At 42.7% G+C, this 18495-nt stretch overlaps 1 long non-coding RNA gene across 1 annotated transcript; it reads right to left on the reverse strand.

Moving 5' to 3' along the window:
- Positions 1 to 4396: 4396 nt before the first annotated feature.
- LOC147688560 (uncharacterized) lies at positions 4397 to 10344 on the reverse strand. The gene is made up of 3 exons (XR_015300521.1): positions 10207 to 10344; positions 5841 to 5970; positions 4397 to 4510 (listed from the first exon to the last, which is right to left on the reverse strand). It is a non-coding gene; the product is annotated as an uncharacterized LOC147688560 (long non-coding RNA).
- Positions 10345 to 18495: the final 8151 nt, after the last annotated feature.

The raw sequence follows: 18495 nt of genomic DNA on the forward strand, positions 1-18495 counted from the left end.
CTCCTGATTTCAGGTATTAAATTGCCGCTTTGTTCTCCCAAGCTGTGTGCCTCATCCGCTGCTACACTTTTCTAATATATTAATATTAATAATCATATTCTATCTATATTTATTTGAAACGTATTGCCTGGGACGCCAAACCTAGATTACATACACCATCCTCGCCATTTTAGTAGTTTTCCTCTGTCATTTTTTATTATACCTGCCACTTTCATTTTTATTTTACCTCCCGCCTACCTTCTCTGTGAGCCATGAGATTTCCTGCCACAGACACCACGGTGTTTGTCCTTGGCCTCCGATCTTATCAGACTTGGTCACACGCATATCTAAAAACTAATTTGAAGCACGTAAGCCACAGCCATTACACCACGTGACCGTCGCCAAACTGCATAGCTGGGGGCTCCCCCAATCCCTTCTAAACCTTCTGATAAACCTGCACACCAACACCTTGGTTCAGATTAAGCTGAGACGCATTCCAACGGACAAAGGGATTAAACAAGGCTGCGTCTTGGCCCCCACACTTTTAAATTAGTTTGTAGCTGATTTTATACCGGTATTAAACGCCTGTAACTCGCCTGCTCCAAAACTGGGAGACATCTTATTGGCATGCCTCTTATATGCAGACGACATAGTTCTGATCAGCAAAATGATATTAGGCCTTCAACATCTTATAAATGCCACACAGGACTATTCAAAAGAAAATGGTCTAACGATAAACCTCGACAAAACTAAAACCATCACTGTGAGCAAAAAAAGGGAAAAACCCTCAGTATGGTTCTGAGGCAACACCCGAATAGAGAGCACCACGGAATATAAATATCTGGGCGTAAAGATTGATAAAGGAGGGCAATTCCTAGCACAGAGAAACACCATCAGGCACAAAGGAAGTGCACTGGCAACCTCCCTAAAATCTTTGAACTCCAAACTAACCGGCCTGTCGATTCTGCCCATAGTGGAGGTGATCCGTGCAAAGTTACTGCCAACAATAACTTACAGAAGCAAAGCCCAGAAAGGAAGAGACGCCAAATTACTGAACTCTACAGTAACAAACACATAAAGGATTATATTCAGGTTACCCAAATACACCTCCCCCTCACAAATAAGGCTTGAGTTTGGCATTCAGAAGCAATCTCTCACGAGACAAGGGCCATACATCATAATGTGGGATAAAAAACAGAAAGGCGCTTCAGGGTCACTAAATGCCCAGTTATGGAAAGAGATAAGCTACACTACCTCTCCCGCAGCAAGATACCTCAAAGAAGGACTACACAAATTGGGACTGAACCAACTTTGGGAAACCCCCACTAGTTCCGGTGTACTCAAGAAACTAGTGTGGAAATCAGTCAAATATCTATCATGGCTGGAGGACAAAGCCTCACTCGCTGAAAGGTCTCATGGTTGGATGACTCTGAATACTTACTGCGAGCAAGCAGCCCAGAAGTATTTTAACATGGGTTATGATGAGCATACAAAAATCGGCTTCATGAAGTTTAAACTCGGCCTGCTACCTGCAACTCAGCACTCTCCACCCTGGCTGAAGGAGAAGGTGGACTCTAGGTGCCGCCTTTATGGGTCAGCATCGGAAGACCTGCTGCATCTATTATGCTCTTGCAACCAACTCTCTCATGAACGGCTACAAATATTGAAAGTCAAATTCAACCAGCGCGGGATTCGAAGTAGGAGGCAGGCTGTTCTGGCTTGCTTTGCTAGCTATTCATGGTGGTAGGTTAAAAAATGCATTTCTACAAAACCACTGGACATTGCAGCCTTACTTTAACACAAAAGAGAGGTGCCTCAACTGCAAAAGCTAGCTAGCCGGTTTGGTAGTCATGTGACTGACTCTGATCACGTGCCCGCGAACGGTTCCCGCAGGGTTTCCATTGAAATACGGAAGACTCTGGATCCCGCGTTGTTCCTGGGATGAGAGACAGCAAGTTCAGAACCCACGTACGGTGAGGAGTGGGGCGGCTGGTTTTGAAAAGTGCGCGCAGGGCACGATCGGCTTTCTGAAGCCAAAGTTGAGCAGCACACTATTGGTGTGCTTGATACACAGGGATCCAATTGCGGACGCTGACCGCCATCGCGCCTGGCAAATCACGGTTTGTGGGCGCAATGTGTGGGCAACAATAGTAGAAATGAAGATTTGAACAGTTGTGCAGCATCTATGACTTCATAGAGCATTCCTGTCACCAAGGAGGGTCTTGTAAAGAGTTGTATTAGTACGTCACGGTCTTAAAAAGAGATATGGACCGTGTTGTTCGTTGCGAATTAACCATTGGTGTGCGTGTGTTACCCTGTGCTGAAGCAGGGGCATTATGAACACCGGAACATGCAATATGCATCCTTTATGCAGTCTGCTGTAGGCTGTTATCATGAACTTTCTATGAGTCCATATGGTAGTGTTCTTTGCAGTTGAGGCGCCTCTCTTTTGTGTTGAATAAATCTATATGGTACTGTTTTTATAGATCGATGACACTATCGCCGGGAAGTGCGCTCCAATAATAGATATAGGTTTGTGTTGAGAGCCGATCTTGTTCACCCCATCAAGCTGGTATGAGAAGACGTGGCTAGTATGAGGGTAATGAATCAGTTCCAGTTGATTATTATGTACAAATTGATTAAGCCTGGAGAGGATGTTTCTTATGGGTTACAAAATTTTAATTGTGGTGTGTTTTCAATTTGACAGTCCCAGAGTTAAGGTGTCCTACATTGGTGCAGTGACCATTTGGTGACCCCTAACGAATCTGCCAGAAGTTGTGAAGGCAGTGAAGCATGTTGGCTGGAGGTATTGGTATGCGGATTTAAGCTACCATCCTTTTTAATTCATCCAATCACACCTAAATTAGGAATAAAGGTGTATGATTGGTGTGCCTGTTGATTTTAATGGTTTTTGTGTCACGTCAAGGAGTGAATGCCATTGCTCCTTTTTTTTGCACCTTATTCTTTACACTTTTAGTTGGTTTTCCTTTTGGACACTTTTTTTCCTTTATGAACTGAATAACTACCAATGATGAGAATGGGGTTATAATTTGGTAACATCTGCCATTTGCCTCTAGGGTGTTGCGCCCGTCAGGTGTCATTCTTTTCTTCACACATTTTTTCACTAGATATTGAGAGTGGGTGAATGTACTGCTCCAGGGTTGCAGACATTATACATTGCTCTGTGGGACTGTCTTTTTGAATTACACTAGGAGATTCCCCATTTATATCAGTTGAAAAGTTGGACGTAACACAGACAACACACCCATTTCTATGTGTAGGGGTTGTGGCACTGGATGGTGACTTTGCGCTTTTCCAGTGAAATTAAAAGCAGCGAAAAGAAGTAACTGCGTGACAAAAAGCTTCCTGGATACAGGGTTGTTGTTATTGAAACGTGTTGAGTGGGGGGCTACCCTGTCCTTACCTTTTTCCCCCTTGGCTCCTGTGTGGATTACTGGCTTGCTTTGCCCCAAGTGACCCTTAATTAAACTGTGCTTTGGTAAAATTCTTGACAGCATGCCAAAAGAAACTGCCTGAAATCAAAATATTGGCTGAAGTTCTAACTTTTAAATTTACCTGCGCGTCTATAAACAAAGTAATGTATCCTAGAATCATGACACGCAACTATGGTTATAGCGTGCCTAAAAACTTGACTTGTAATACCTGAATTTTCACTGTACAGTCCTTTTTATAGAATTTTTATGCTTTCATAACTAAGGAGCTTTTATATACAAAAATTGGTTGTAATTAAATATTTTCGTGGTGCAATGGTTTTAACGAACTATGCAAATAAAATAAACTTGAAACTGAAGCGTGACCGTCACCGCAAACCCATTACCATGCTTATGCCGTTATCATGCGTGGTAAATGCATACTCGTCGTAAAAGCATGTGTGGTAAAGGCATACGTGGTAAAGCCAAATGCGTGTTAATGGCTTCATGGTGACTGTCACGCGTGGCTATGACCACGTTGTAATGGCTTTTCCCCCCGGAATACTGCAGGAACCGGGTCTAGGCGTGGCGGTTTCCAGGGCTCTCGAGGGCACCAGGCGGAGTATCACGCAGCCCCCCTCGCACAATATAGAAATCTCCGGGGGGTGGTTGTTTCCGTGGTTTGAGGTGTGTCATTGAGGCCCACACACTTTTAATTTTGTAGGGGGTGGCTTTGTACCCGAAAGTGGCGCAAGGGATTTTAAATCTGGTACAAATTGTTTCGTTTTACTTTGATTTCCTTGCTGTCTTGTAGAGGATCCAGAGTAAATATAACTTATTATAGAGCCAGTACTTTTCAACCCTACTCTCAAATGGCTTACCATAGTACTTCAAATTATAAATATTATTTCTATTGTGGACCGTCACCCCCCAATAAAAAAGACGTAAATCTTTTTTTTTACTAATTTTTATCAAAACAACAATAACTGGAAACGTAACTTAAAGATAACAATATAATAAACAACTAGAAAAAGAACTTCAATAAAACAGTATTATCAACAAATTGTGATGTGGATTCCAATAGACGTGCAATAGGTAATCTGCAAAACAAAAAAGAAAATTAGTGTTTAAAATTATGTTGATGTGACTAAATAAGGTCAAACATTACAAGGCAAGGCAACACTACGATCTTACGCGTGCAGTATGCCTGGTACATTTCACTTCCGTTATAATCCTGCGTTCAAGTGGTATCTTTATGGAAGTGCCTACTGCATTACTGACACAAAAGTGGAGCAACATGATTGTAAATACGCCGATTTATTTCTAATGCATTTAATTGGAGTCATTTTATATCTAGGCCGCTGTGCTCACCGTGTATAAACACTGTGGCCAACAAGAATGCCCAACTTGAATTTAACTCTGCTTCTACACGTCAAACTATCTATAACTTTAAAAAAGAAAGAGAAATGATGTCACAGAGAGTGAGAGAGAGAAAACAACATTAAAACTGTGAGAGAAAGTTATAGATGTAGCAGTTAATACAGGAGAAAATACTCATAGCTTACCTTTTGCCTCCGTTGTGTGTCCACGGATGTGCTGCTTCAGAGTACACCCTCAACTTGCTCGATATGTAACATCCAACATAACAATATCAGAAAAGATGGAATTTAAAGAAATGTGGCAAGAGATTTCCCACGAGAAGAGTCTGACTAAGAAATTGTATTGGAGCGTATGAATGCTCGGATTGCTTATCATCTGCAAGTCTATACTCCAAATCTAGAAGAATCATTTGGGTGCGTCTAGGTCTTGCTGCAACACGTTATTGAGTACTTAAATCTGTACAAAAAATTAATATTTACCTGAAAATGAGCCAGAAAGTACAGATATTGTGAAAACAAATATGTTGGATACATATTATCCAAATAGAAGTCATCATCTTGAGAACATTTGTCTCAATGAAGTGCTGCAAAACTATATTTTTAAACGGAATATTACAGAAAACATCAATAATGGTATATATGCCCTGATTGGTACTGAAGGATGTTTGTTGAAGCAAAGAAAAGGTCCTTTGATTAATCTCTGTAAACTGAGCTGCGAAACTCCTGACAAAAGGGAATTTTAATGTGAGTTCTTAATATTGCGAACCTAGACTGTTGCACCCCATTGACTCGCAGAGTCTGGAGTTGAGAGTTTTTCTTGAAAAGTCAGGCGCAGATTTACAAGCTCCTTGCACCACTTTTCCCATGTTAAAAGTGACACAAAAGTGGCCCAATAAGCTTGTAGATCTGTTCCTCAGACTGTTGTAACCTATCTGTTGTCACTGCTCGGAGGTAATTATACATTTCTACACAGTCAAGCTGCTGCACACTACCCACTCTCTCCTTTCACAGATAATTTGTTGTTGTTTCTGAAACAAGTTTCTTTGCTCACCTAGTGCCGTTGGCGTGATTCAAAGAGGGTGCTCTACGTGTTGAAGCAGGCTTCACTGTAACCAAGAGAGTTCACCACTTCAACTCAGATAAGGTTCTATACAGGAGACTGGAGACAGCAGCTTCCAAAACTTTAAAAAAGAAAGAGAAACAATGTGACAGAGAGTAAGAAAGAGAAAGAGAGAAAAAGGACATTAAAATGTGGGAGAGACACACACGACGGGGGTGGGGGGGATAAAGCCAGAGGCGCAACCAGAGTCAAAAATATCTGGGGGGAGCTAGAAAATGTTTTCGGGGGGGGGGGGGCTAAACTTCAAGCATGGACGCGCGTTACTATGAGGTTGGTTTCACGCTAGCTGCTATTCTACTGCCATAGCTTTTAAAGAAAGACGGTTTTTAACCTGTACTGTTACCTACAACGGAATTTTACGTTGTTTTTTGGGCCTCCTTACCTCGTACCTTCATCTCTCCCCCTCCTACTCAGGTCCACCACAGGCTTCGCCCTATTGTTGTGGAGGGTAGCGAGGGCGACCGTTCTTCACTTCCGGTCATGAGGGTGGAGTCAGGGGTTAGCGTTCTAGGCTATTTAATGCTATGAAGTTCATGACGCGCAGCAGAAACGCGTTACAATCAGGTTTGTTTCACGCTAGCTGCTAGTCTACTGCCATAGCTTTTAAAGAAAGACGGTTTTTAACCTGTACTGTTGCCTACAACGGAATTTATGTTTTTTCTTCACTTAAACTTTATCTTGTGCCGGCTTACCTCGTACCTTCATCTCTCCTCCTCCTGCCCCGGTCCACCACGGGATTCGCCCGATTGTTGTGGAGGGTAGCAAGGGCCACCGTTCTTCACCGCCGGTCACAAGGGTGGAGTCAGGGGTTAGCGGTCTAGGCTATTTAATGCCATGAAGTTCACAATGTGCAGCGGGCGTGCCACTGGCGCGCCGCTGGTGCACCAAAGGCAAGCCAGTCTTCAACCCGTCCTCGCCTGTCCCGCGACCAGCGCCAGCCATGCTACTGGTTGCTCCCCGACTACCCGGCTCCGTTGGTCTAGGTCTCAGCTTTTGAGTTGGGGAAATGGGGCCTGCACCCCTGCAGCACGATGCAGTCTCTCTAGGCCTGAAATGCAGCATTTTAGATGCAGGCATTGCACTTTTATCTTGGAACCTTTTAGAAAACGTTCCATTATGCAGGCTAGGCATCCCAGGCCATCTAGTCACCCTGTGACCTTCAAGGCTGGCCTGCTTAACTGTCGCTCTCTTCCCCGCCATGCCAGTGACATCTGGCTATCGCTCTTCACCCACGCTTGGGATCTCCTGTTTCTGACAGAGACGTGGATTAAAGATTCCTCTAATCCTGACATCAACCTGGCTACCCCCCCTGGATATCGTTTTGTGGGAATAAATTGCGAGGGTACAAAGGTAGGTGGGTGAGATTGCTGTAATTTTACAATCCTATCTAAAAATTACTACTAGGAAAATTGCTAACTTAGGCCTCATTGAAGCAATGTACTTTTCCATCCTTGATGCCTCCTCCGCCATCTTTGCAGGCGTCTTGGTCTATAACCCCCCGGGCGCTTCACCCTCCCCGCTTTCTGCTCTCTTGGCCACAATTGCCTATCTTTCGCTAAAGCATCCCTACTTTACTGTTCTGGGAGACTTTAATCTCCACATAGATGTGTCTACATGCACACGGGCTAGTCATTTTTTGGATTCTACGCTCGGCCTCAACCTGACCGGACTCAGCTGGTACAGGGCTCTACACATTCAGCAGGCCGCACTCTCGATCTCATATTCTCTAATCACCCTGGCCTAGATACTCTCCCTTCTTTACCTCTCACCTGGTCTGATCACTACATGATCCCTCTCGAGCTGACCGTGCCACAGCCATCTGGTTCTCCATCTAAAGTCAGGGACCATGGTAGAAAATGGCACAAGGTTACTTGTAATGCCCTTGAAACCATTTTTACAAAATTGATAGGGCAGCCCTCTAATGATCTGAACTCAGACGTATCCAAGTTCAACACCTGTCTCTCCTCCTCTATTGACCTAATTGCCCCTATGCCATCGCTAGCTACTCTAAGATCTAACCTGTCTGCCCCGTGGTTTTCGTCGGCACTGCGCGAGGAAAGGTGCAGATGTAAAAAATTGGAATGTATCTGGCGACTGACTGAATGATTCGGCTGCTAAAACTACCTATAGAACTGCTCTAAAGAATTTCCACAAACTTAAGTGGGCCACCATGAGGGAATTTTTTATAGAGAAAATCAAGGCTGTTGATAATTCATCAAAGACTATATTTATTATTATTAAGGAATTTCTAACCCCTCAGCCTTGGCCTCCCCGATTGCCCCTAGTCAGACCCTTTGTGATGGTCTCTCTGACTTTTTCCATGAGAAATTCATTAATATCTCATCCACATTCAATCAGGACAGGGCTCCTCCTTCGCCTGATATTAAAACCGCTCAAGAGGAGACGTTTGTTTCATTTAAAAATCTAACCTTCGAGTCTGCTCTGACTTTGTTACGCCGGTGCAAATCTGGGTCTCCCCTTGACCCGGTTCCAGCAAAGGTGTTAGGCAGCCTTGCCCCCCTGGTGATCAACCCGCTTCTTGCCATTTGGAATACCTCTCTGCTCTCAGGCCTGTTCCCCTCTGCATGGAAGCAGGCCATGTTGATTCCAATCCTTAAAAAGGCAGATGCTGACCCGTCACTGTTCAACAACTATCGGCCTATATCGCTCCTCCCTAAGCCAGCAAAAATCCTTGAGAAAGTGGTGCAGGAGCAATTAGTCAATTATCTTAAATCAAAACAACTCCTTCATGACTCCCAGTCCGGTTTTAGACCAGGCTTTAGCACGGAGTCTGCACTACTTGAGGTGTCCATTCGGGAGTGCGTGGATGCCGGCGAGGAGGCCATGCTGGTCCTCCTCAACCTATGCGCGGCTTTCGATACCGTTTCTCATGACATCCTATTGGATCGTTTGCGCAATATTGGCATTGGGGGTACTCCTCTAGCCTGGGTTAGATTTTTTCTGATGGGTAGATCCCAGCAGGTCTTTCTCCGGCCTTTTGTTTCCGAAGAGAAACCTCTGCTCTGTGGTGTCCCGCAGGGCTCTGCACTTAGCCCCCTGTTTTTTAATATCTACCTCACTCCCCTGGCGGAAGTGGGGAAATCCTGGGGGGTCAGAGTGATCTCTTATGCTGATGACACTCAGCTCGTGTTCTCCTTTAGAGATCACTCTGACGGCAGCCTTTCCAACTTTCAACGCTGCCTTGTTAACATCTGCTCCTGGATGACTACAAACAATCTCAAACTTAATACGGATAAGACCAAGGTCTTATTCTTCAATCAAGTTCCCCACCTCCCTCTACACTGTGGTGGCCTGCGGAGTTAAACCCCCCACCGGCTCCAGTCCAAGCCGCTCGTAATTTGAGTTTCCAATTCGACAACGCTTTGTCTTGTAAAACCCAAATCAACAAAGTCACCGCAGCCTGTTTCGGTAAACTCCGTATGATCAGGAAAATTCTTCCTTTTCTTCCTCTTGATTCCCGGAGAACCGTTGTTCACGCCTTAATCACTTCTCATCTTGTTTATTCTAAAAGCTTGTATGTAGGAGCCCAAGCTTACTTGATCAAGAGACTGCAGATTCTGCAGAACGCTGCCGCCAGGCTGATTTGTAACATCCCTTATCGCCATTCTATCACCACGTACCTGGTGAAGCTACACTGGCTGCCAGTGACCTGTCGCATTCAATTCAAAGCTTTAGTCTTTCCCTTCATGGCCCTTAATGGCCTTGGCCCGGTCTACCTGAGAAATAGGCTCAAACCTGTTCACTCTTCCCGAGCCCTCAGATCAAACCATCTCCGCCTTCTCTGTACCCCACGCTTTCACCGTTCTAGAACGGGGGTTCGAGCCTTTGCTGTAGTTACAGCAAAACACTGGAACAGCCTCCCACTGGGCCTTCAGCTCACCACCACTGCTGTTCTGGAGTAAACTGAAAACTTGGCTGTTTTCCAATCTTTAGGCTATGTCTGATCCCTCTGGTTGCTTACGGTCCGCAGCGCCGGGACACCCCGCCGGAAGTAGCTGTCCGCTTTATAAGCTTCAAATCATCAAATCAAGCAAAAGACAGAGTGGAGCTGCAGGGGCTCTAAGCAGGGGGGGACATCAAAGCCTCATTAGCAAGCAAAAGGTCTTTAAAAGACTTGTGAAGTACTCAGGTGTGACTGTGTGCGGGACCGGAAAGCTATCTCATCCTAGCTGAAGCCCCGTTAGGCCAATGGATGTTGCGCACCTGCTGCATACTACACATTCTCTCCTTTCACAGATAACTTATCGTTCTTTCGGAAACAAGCTTCTTTGCTCACCTTGTGCCATTGCCGTCTTTTAAACAGGGAGCACTATGTGTCGAAGCAGGCTTCTCAATCGTTGTTACAATGGCCACGCATCTTCGCAGAATACACAAACGTAGAGCTTTGTAGGTTTCTTTTGGGGGTGGGGTGTTGTCAATTTGTAAAATACAACCTGTAAGATAAAAAGGAAGTTAACATTGGGTATAATTTTTTTTATGAAAGGAGAGAGGAAATGAGAGAGTGGCTGAAAACAATATTCGCAGCTCACCTTACTGTCACCAGTGTTTTTCACCACGTGCCGGACGTAATGCACCCTGAAGCTCTACATCTAAAAGATAGTAAAAGAAAGATGTTATGATTGGTAATTGTTACTACCTTAATGTGGAGTTGGATAACATTGTGCTTTCATACACATTCCTTCTCACATTCAAAAGAACTATTTGTATAGGTTATATTCTGGACATTTGAGCGATTGTAAAAACGTTCCTGCTATTGGGAAAAAAATATATACATGTAATTTGATACACTATATAGGAGTGCGTTCGTCTAAATCGCTGTGTCGCCTTTTTGTATCTAGTCTGCTACAGCCCTTTGACTCCCTCCAATGTATACCCAGGCCTAACTGCTTACCCTTTCGTGGAAAAGACACTTTCTGCATCATGTAGTCCCGATCTGCAAAAAAGAAGTCTCATATATGGTGCCGAGTCTTGATATCTCTATGGCTAACGACATACTTGTGCTCCCATCATCATCATCGCAGGTTCTTCACCCGCTCAGTGCTTCGGGTACCACTAACTCAGTGACTAAAGAGGCCACGCCTGTGGTAGTGGGCCCCCTTGTTCGGTAGCTTTGGAACAACTCTAAAATGGCGTACAACACGTGTGCTCCATCTTTTTTATAGATAGGGACACGTGTGTAATGAGGGATGCGCTGGATGGGTGTGGTGTGGGTGTATACCAGCCATGAGGGAGTGTGTGTGCTGATCGAACAACTAGACCTGGAACTAAGAAATCATTACAATGGAATTCTGGGCCATGTAGTGTGGTTCTGTTTTCCTGGTAGCGTAAGCACAGTGGGATGTACTAACGTATTCAGTCTCAATTAATTTACCAACCCCCCGGGGCTTTTAAATGTTGGGAGGGGGGCAGCGCGGCTCTGGGACACGGCAGGAGCTGGTCTTGGAGCATGGCAGTCTCCATTGCCTTCGAGGGCGCTGGGCATAGGGTCACGCAGTCTGCCACACACAATACACTAAAAAAGAAGAGAAAGTGATGAGAGATGATTTCTGACGTGTTTAGGCTTGAGAGCCTGGATAATAATTAAATGGGGTCTGGCAGTGAAGTGCGTACTTATTCTGGAAGAAGCCTTTCGGAGTCTTACAAAAGCAAGTCATCTTTAATAATTGCCTCTCCCTGCGTGTACATGCAAACATATCTGATTTGCTCGTATGTTAAAAACAGAAACTTTCAACACCTCTTTTTGATTGTTGTGAAGCATTGTAAGAAAACATATTAGCGACCAATCCCTTTCCTTGCGCAGATTTTGAAAAACATTTGATTGGCTGTTGTGTACTTACGTCTACCTTCCTGATGCTAATCATGATTGGCTTTCTTTTTTCTATGTGACGTTACGATACAGTCACAATGCATGTAGCCCATTTTGTGATGCACTTTATCTTACTATGCGTTTCAAAAACTAGTTGTGGTAGGGTGTTTTTAACTTAAACTGTGTACTCTGCTTACGAGTTTGTTGACTGTAAAAGTATTTAAAAACATTATTCTATTTTCTATTCTATCATAATTGTGCTGACTTTTCTCCTTTAGCGTGCAGTACTATGTTCTTTTATAAAATGTATAACTCTTCAAACCACCCTTGAAAGAAAAATGTTAATGTTTTCAAAATATTTTTTATTGAGTCTTATATTCATCATATGGGTGAAATACAAAAATTATTTTACATTCATTGGTATAACGCGTTCGACCACATTTATTTTATTTTATCATAAGCACTCATTCCTTATGTTTACATTATATAAGTGTTGCTCCATCATCTTTTTTTTTGTTGATATTTTTATTTGAGCAAGTTCATAAATGTACAGTTCATAACAAATAGACAATGTAATGCTAAAAAAGACAGTTCATTGCTTCAATCGTTCCCAAAGATCAAATTACATAATCAAAATCATAAAACATAATTCATTTTAAATTTTATCACAGTCATGCCCAATTACTCTCCCAAAAAAATAAAATACAAAGCATACATTCCTACACCATCTCGTCTTTAGAGGCTACGAATTTCTTTTGTTATCAAACCAGGTGGCAACAGGGGCCCATATCTGAGCCCCGAGAGCTCTTGATTTTTTCCCTCTAGTTTTATAAATTACAGTCTCTTGCTTGTAAATTCCTAGTAGTCTGCTTAGCCATCCTTGGAAAGTAGGAGCGTCTGAATCTTTCCACTGCGCTGCCAAAATGATTTTAAATACAGCTGTCCCAACGAACACAGACATTGCTTCATTATTACTGTACCCTAAAGAGTCATCATAACCCAGAACAAAAAGTGTCGATGATGTTCTTAATTCATGTCCAAATATTTCAGCCCAATATTCGGACATCCCTTTTTTAATCGTATCTAGCTTAGGGCAAGCAGCTAGCATATGTATAAGATTAGCTGGGCCAAGAGAGCATCTCGGGCATTGATCGCTTACTCTTTTGCCCCAGGTAAATAGTTTTGCAGGGGTAAAGGAGAGATCATAAATTGTTTTATAAATTTGTGCCTTTAAGTTAGAAGTTAGAAACAGCTTAGATGATAACATCAGGGACATGTCTACATCGATGTTTGGGTTATTTAACTTAGTGGCCCAGCTTTTTTCGATTTGTTCTAGATCATCAGGTTGGTTATTCATAAATAATTCATAGATGTTACCTATCCTGGTTGTCCGTTTACCGAATAATTCTAAGATTGGAACAGCCTTTAGTTCTATTCTAGGTACCAACTGTCTAAGGGTAGTGTAAACTTGTATGAATTTCAAATAGTCAGTGCGGGGGATGTGGTATTTTCCGCATAATTCTTCAAAAGATGGTACAGAGTCCCGACCAAGGAAATCTCCTACGTTCACTACCCCTAGACTCTCCCATCTCCTAGAGGTACTATCATTAAGTTGGGCCGGGATAATTGAGCTATACCAAAGAGGAGTGTATATGGTGTATTTTGGTATTAGCAAGTACTTAGTGGTGTTCTTCCAGATTCTCCATGCATCTGTGATGATCTTAAATTTAATCTTTTTGAAATAAGATGGTTCAACTTGTTTTAGCAGCAGTCCTCTAGCTTTATCTCCTAACAACAGCTCATATATTGATGGTATAACGTGTCTTGGGCTGGTAATTACTGGTGATTTAGTATTAAAGAGAGTGGTCATTTGTTGCAGGAGAGTTGCCCACAGATAGAATGTTAAGTTTGGTATCGTAAGCCCTCCTCTTTGGTGGGGTAAAGTTAACTTGGGTAGGGCCCTCCTGATTTTACCATAATTCCAAATAAATCTTGACATGGAGGAGTCGAGGATTTTAATTATGCCATTATCAACCAAAAATTGACTTGCCCGAAATAAATATAACATTTTTGGAAACACACTCATTTTAAGGTAATTGCCCCTGCCAATTATTGATAAATGAAGGTTGTTAACTCTAACAAGATCTTTTTTAACTTTCTTGATAAGCGGATCATAGTTAAGTTGATTAATTTCATTTACTTTAGGAGAGATGGTTACACCTAGATATACCGCATTGTTGACTCTATACAGGCTTACAAAAGATGTGTTCTCGGTGCATATGACCATCGTCTTATCTTTATTCAAGGAGTACTCTGAATATGAACCAAAAGACTGTGTGATTGATTCAATCTCATCGATTGCCTCTGTGAGGTTTGGTGTTAATACCGCCACGTCATCGGCGTATGCGAGTACTTTGGTACTATACGTGCCAACTTTAACCGGTTCGATTGGTGGGGAGGAAAGAAGTTTAAGATTGAGTGGATTGATATAGAGAGCGAATAGGATCTTGGAACACGGGCATCCTTGCCGCGTGCCCCTCTGGATGTTAATAGACTCTGACTCGTTGCCCCTCGCCATCATTTTTGCCATGGGATCGACATAGAGTGCTTTAATAGATTTTATGAGGACCGGGCAAGATTATTTAATTCTAACACTTCCTATAGTAGGAACTGCCACGAGACCCGGTCAAAGGACTTCTCCGCGTCCAGTAGGATCATTGACATCCGGCCCCCCTCTACTCCCATAATGTCAAATAGGGAGATGGCTCTATGAGTATGGTCTTTCGTGCTCTTACCGGGAATGAAGCTGTGCTGCCAGGGGGAGACCAGATGTTCGACAATCCCACTGATCCGGTTGGCCAGAACCTTGGCGTAAATCTTCGAGTCCGAGTTAATAAGTGAGATTGGACGATATGAAGAAGTTAACTCAGGTGGTTTACCTTTTTTAGGGAAGATGGCAATATTTGTATGTTTCCATGATTCGGGCGGGTTACTATGGCACTGCACGCCAAGAAATAGATCCAATAAATATGGTACAATCAGGTTTCCAAGCAACTTATAAAAATCTAGAGGGATTCTGTCTGGTCCTGCGGCTTTTCCGGTAGCTAGTTCTAATGGTGCTAACTCCACCTCAGTAATTGAGATCTCTTTTTCAAGGTCCTCCCTGGTTATATCATCAATAGCCTTGCCAAGGTCTGTTTCAACAAGCCAATTATTCAAAAAATCTTTAGTGTTAGGTATTAGCAGTTGGTCTTCATTTTGGTACAGCTTCTGGTAATAGTCTTGAAATGCCACTACAATGCTTGCCGAGGAAGTATGTTTATGTCCTTCATAATCAATAGATTGTATAGCATTGTGTGATTGCTTCTGGCGAGTTATAAGGGCCAGATGTTTCCCCACGTTTTCTCAGTTTTCGCATATTTTATTCCGATTTGCCTGGAGAATTTCTGCTGCTTTTTGAGATAGATCACTATTAATCTCAGCTTTTAAGACTGCAATCTTACACAGGGTATCTTCAGCTTGCTCTCCAAGATGAATCTGGGTAGCGTGCAGCTGCTCTAGGTTTATTAGTTCTGTATTTAGCTGTTCAGCCGACCTATCACAATCTTTTTTACGTTTGGACACAAAGGAGATAGTTTCCCCCCTTAGGGCGGCTTTGTAACAATCCCAAACAGCAAACCTAGGTGCACTGTATTGGTTACAATCAAAAAATTCCTTTGTCCATAATTTTATATACGCTATATATTCTTGATTAACGAGAAGCTTGCGGTCAAATGACCATTGAAAATATGGCCTCTTATAGCTGGCAACATCAAAAACAACAAAAAGAGCAGTATGATCTGATATCTTCTTAGGGGCTTTGGTTATCACAGCATTTAGGGCAATATCAGTAGTTGACATTATGTAGTCAATACGTACGTATTTGTTGTGGGGGTAGGAGAAATACGTATAGCCAGGGTCCTTATTATTTCTCAGGCTCCAGATATCACATAGGTTGTGGCTGGCCATAAATTGCCGCACTGCCCTAAATACTTTGGGCTTACGTCCAGTATATACCTGCTGTATTTGTCTATTCTGTGAATGGACCAGTGTTATATTAAAATAGCCACAAATGACCAGAGGCCCTGTCCAGGATGCCAGCTCAAGTTCTAGGTCATTAAATAAAGCCGGGTCGTCCAGATTTGACCCATAGATCGAGCAGAAAGTAATGCCTATATTAAGCTGTACTATAACCCACCTACCATGGGGATCTGCCAATTTTCGCGTGGGTTTGCCCAAAAAAGTACTTGCTAGAATGACAACACCTCGAGTCTTAGATGTCTGTGTAGTTATATCAAGAATGTTAAAACCTGGTATTTTTAACAGCTCTATTTCACCTATTGGAATGTGGGTCTCCTGTAGGCAAAAATTATCTCATGAGCCTTGATGTATTATTTGACATAACTGTGCCCTCTTCCCCTTATCGTTAAGACCCGCCACATTCCAGCAGCAGAGTTTTAATTTCCCCATGATTCACTTTGGATAGTCAGACCATACATAGTATTGCACCAAATTACTTGCTTTCCTGAATTTAAATAAATGCTAACTTTTCCATATTGTCCTACCATAAATTGAGCCTCACTTACTGCCTCAACTGTTAGTTTCTTTAATATGTTAATTGTACATGTTGACCTGCTCATTTTATTCATTTTGTGCTTAACCCCACCCCCACCCACACCCTCTACATGACCCTCCCCCCTTACACCCCACAAAAAGGCAATTAGACTCTGTGAGAGTCTGTAGTGATGGACTAGCGCTGCCTGACCAATACACAATGACCATGCAACCTTAATGAGAAAAAAAGAGAAAAAAAAGACAAGAGAGTACGGGAATAAAGTAATAAGGAGGATAAGATAGAGAAGGCCTTGATAGGACAGTTAATTAAACATTGATGTCATCCCCCATCAACAGACTTAGTGTTTAAATCTACACCGAAATTGTTATAAAGACGGGGTTGACCCAATAAAGTCAAAGGACCTGGGTATCTGATATTACAATGAACAATTGGTCCTCGACACAAATTCAACACGTAAAATAATTACTATATTTGGTTGGATCAATTTTTCAACTCGTTCCTGAATAAATCTGTATTGTTGATTAGATAGGTATACTAGCCCACATGGTCAAATTACTACAATAGACGCACCAAAAAACTAGAAATTCCACAAAAATCCAATTGGATTATCATATTTAATATACAATTCAAAGGGAGAAAAGAGTTTAGCAGATCTTTTTACAAATATTTACATTAACAATAAACGAAAACTCGTTTCCAAGGTAAAAAAGAGGCGTGCACAGAGAAAGGTCAAAGTGTGTGCTCAGGTGATTGATCAAAGAGATCAGAAAAACAGAGTGTGAATTATTTATATACAAACATGAGCCTGCCCTAGAGAAAGCTTGCAAAAAATGTTTTCTTTTTTACTAGCTAGTGCTTTTTGAAGCACCACCTCCGTTATCCTGTGTTTGCACAATTGGCAATGGGACTTGGAAGGGAGGGAGGTGGGGGGGGAAAGGGGGCACGGGCTGATAGGTGCAGGCTCCCACAGGAAAATGTCGACGTTTCGACCCAACCATAAACCGGGTGGTTCAATTCCTCAACACAGGGTCTTCATCAGGACGGGAACGACATATGCGACTTGTGTGGCTCTGTTTGTGCTCATGATATATCTTTAGGATCTACATATGTTTGTGATAGGTGGGCATTCGATGATTACAATATACCTGCAGCCCATATTAAGACTATGGCACAGTGATTTCTCCTCTTAAATACATGACGTTTTTTAACAGGGAACCTTCTGATTTATGTGAATGATAAAATAACCACGTAGTGAACTATCAGTAGCACTAATGGCTACTTTTTCCTTCATTTACAGCGATAATTGTGAATACAAAAATAATTGGGGTGAGGACAAACGTCGCATTTCAGATGATACACCACATAAGGGTGAGTGCAAATGCATTCCCTTCATGATATGATTCACATCGTTTGATATATTTTAGAGATACTTAGCCCATTTTTCATTTATTATATCAGGTGCCCAATGTGAATGGTTTTTAACCTGCGTGCACTTTGAAAGACTTTTTGCGGCCCCCCCCAGCACGAAATAGGTAATCGAGTCTCTGCTGCGGCGTGAGTCAGGTCTAACTTTATCCGAGATGGCTTGCAGAAGTATAAAGTTCCCGAAATACACTAGGATTGCTTGTGGGTACCCCCCCCGGTTTTACTGAGGTTTTTAATGTTAAAGGAACTCTGTGGGCCCGTTGTACCTCAAGGTTCCAGTCCCAGCTGGTGAGCTCTGGAAGGGTATCACAAAAAAGTTGTATACTGTACGAGCGGCAATCCTCTCCTTTACTTTTTTCGGGGATACCAAGGACAGGTAGATTGTTTCGGCGTAGCCGATTTTCGCAGTCCTCCAGTTTCCACCTCACATCCTGAAGCTCAGCTTCATGGGAGTCAACTCGCTCATGAACCGCAGCTGCATCTGTTTAATTTGAGACTATACGTACTTCCATCTCATTCATGCGATGATTAAATGTGCCTACAGTTTTAGTAAGCTTACAGACAACTCCTTGGACTTCATGCAGAGCCGCCCGTGCTTTATGCCCATCTTTAGAGGTCTCTTCGCGATGCGAGACAATAGCCTGAAGTACGGTGTCCATAACTTGAGTCAGGGTAGCCCCAGAATGCTCTGGTTGATCTAATGATGCTGCTTGAAAAGA

This window comes from Lissotriton vulgaris, chromosome 10 (genome assembly GCF_964263255.1).
Source record: "Lissotriton vulgaris chromosome 10, aLisVul1.2, whole genome shotgun sequence".
Taxonomy (NCBI): domain Eukaryota; kingdom Metazoa; phylum Chordata; class Amphibia; order Caudata; family Salamandridae; genus Lissotriton; species Lissotriton vulgaris.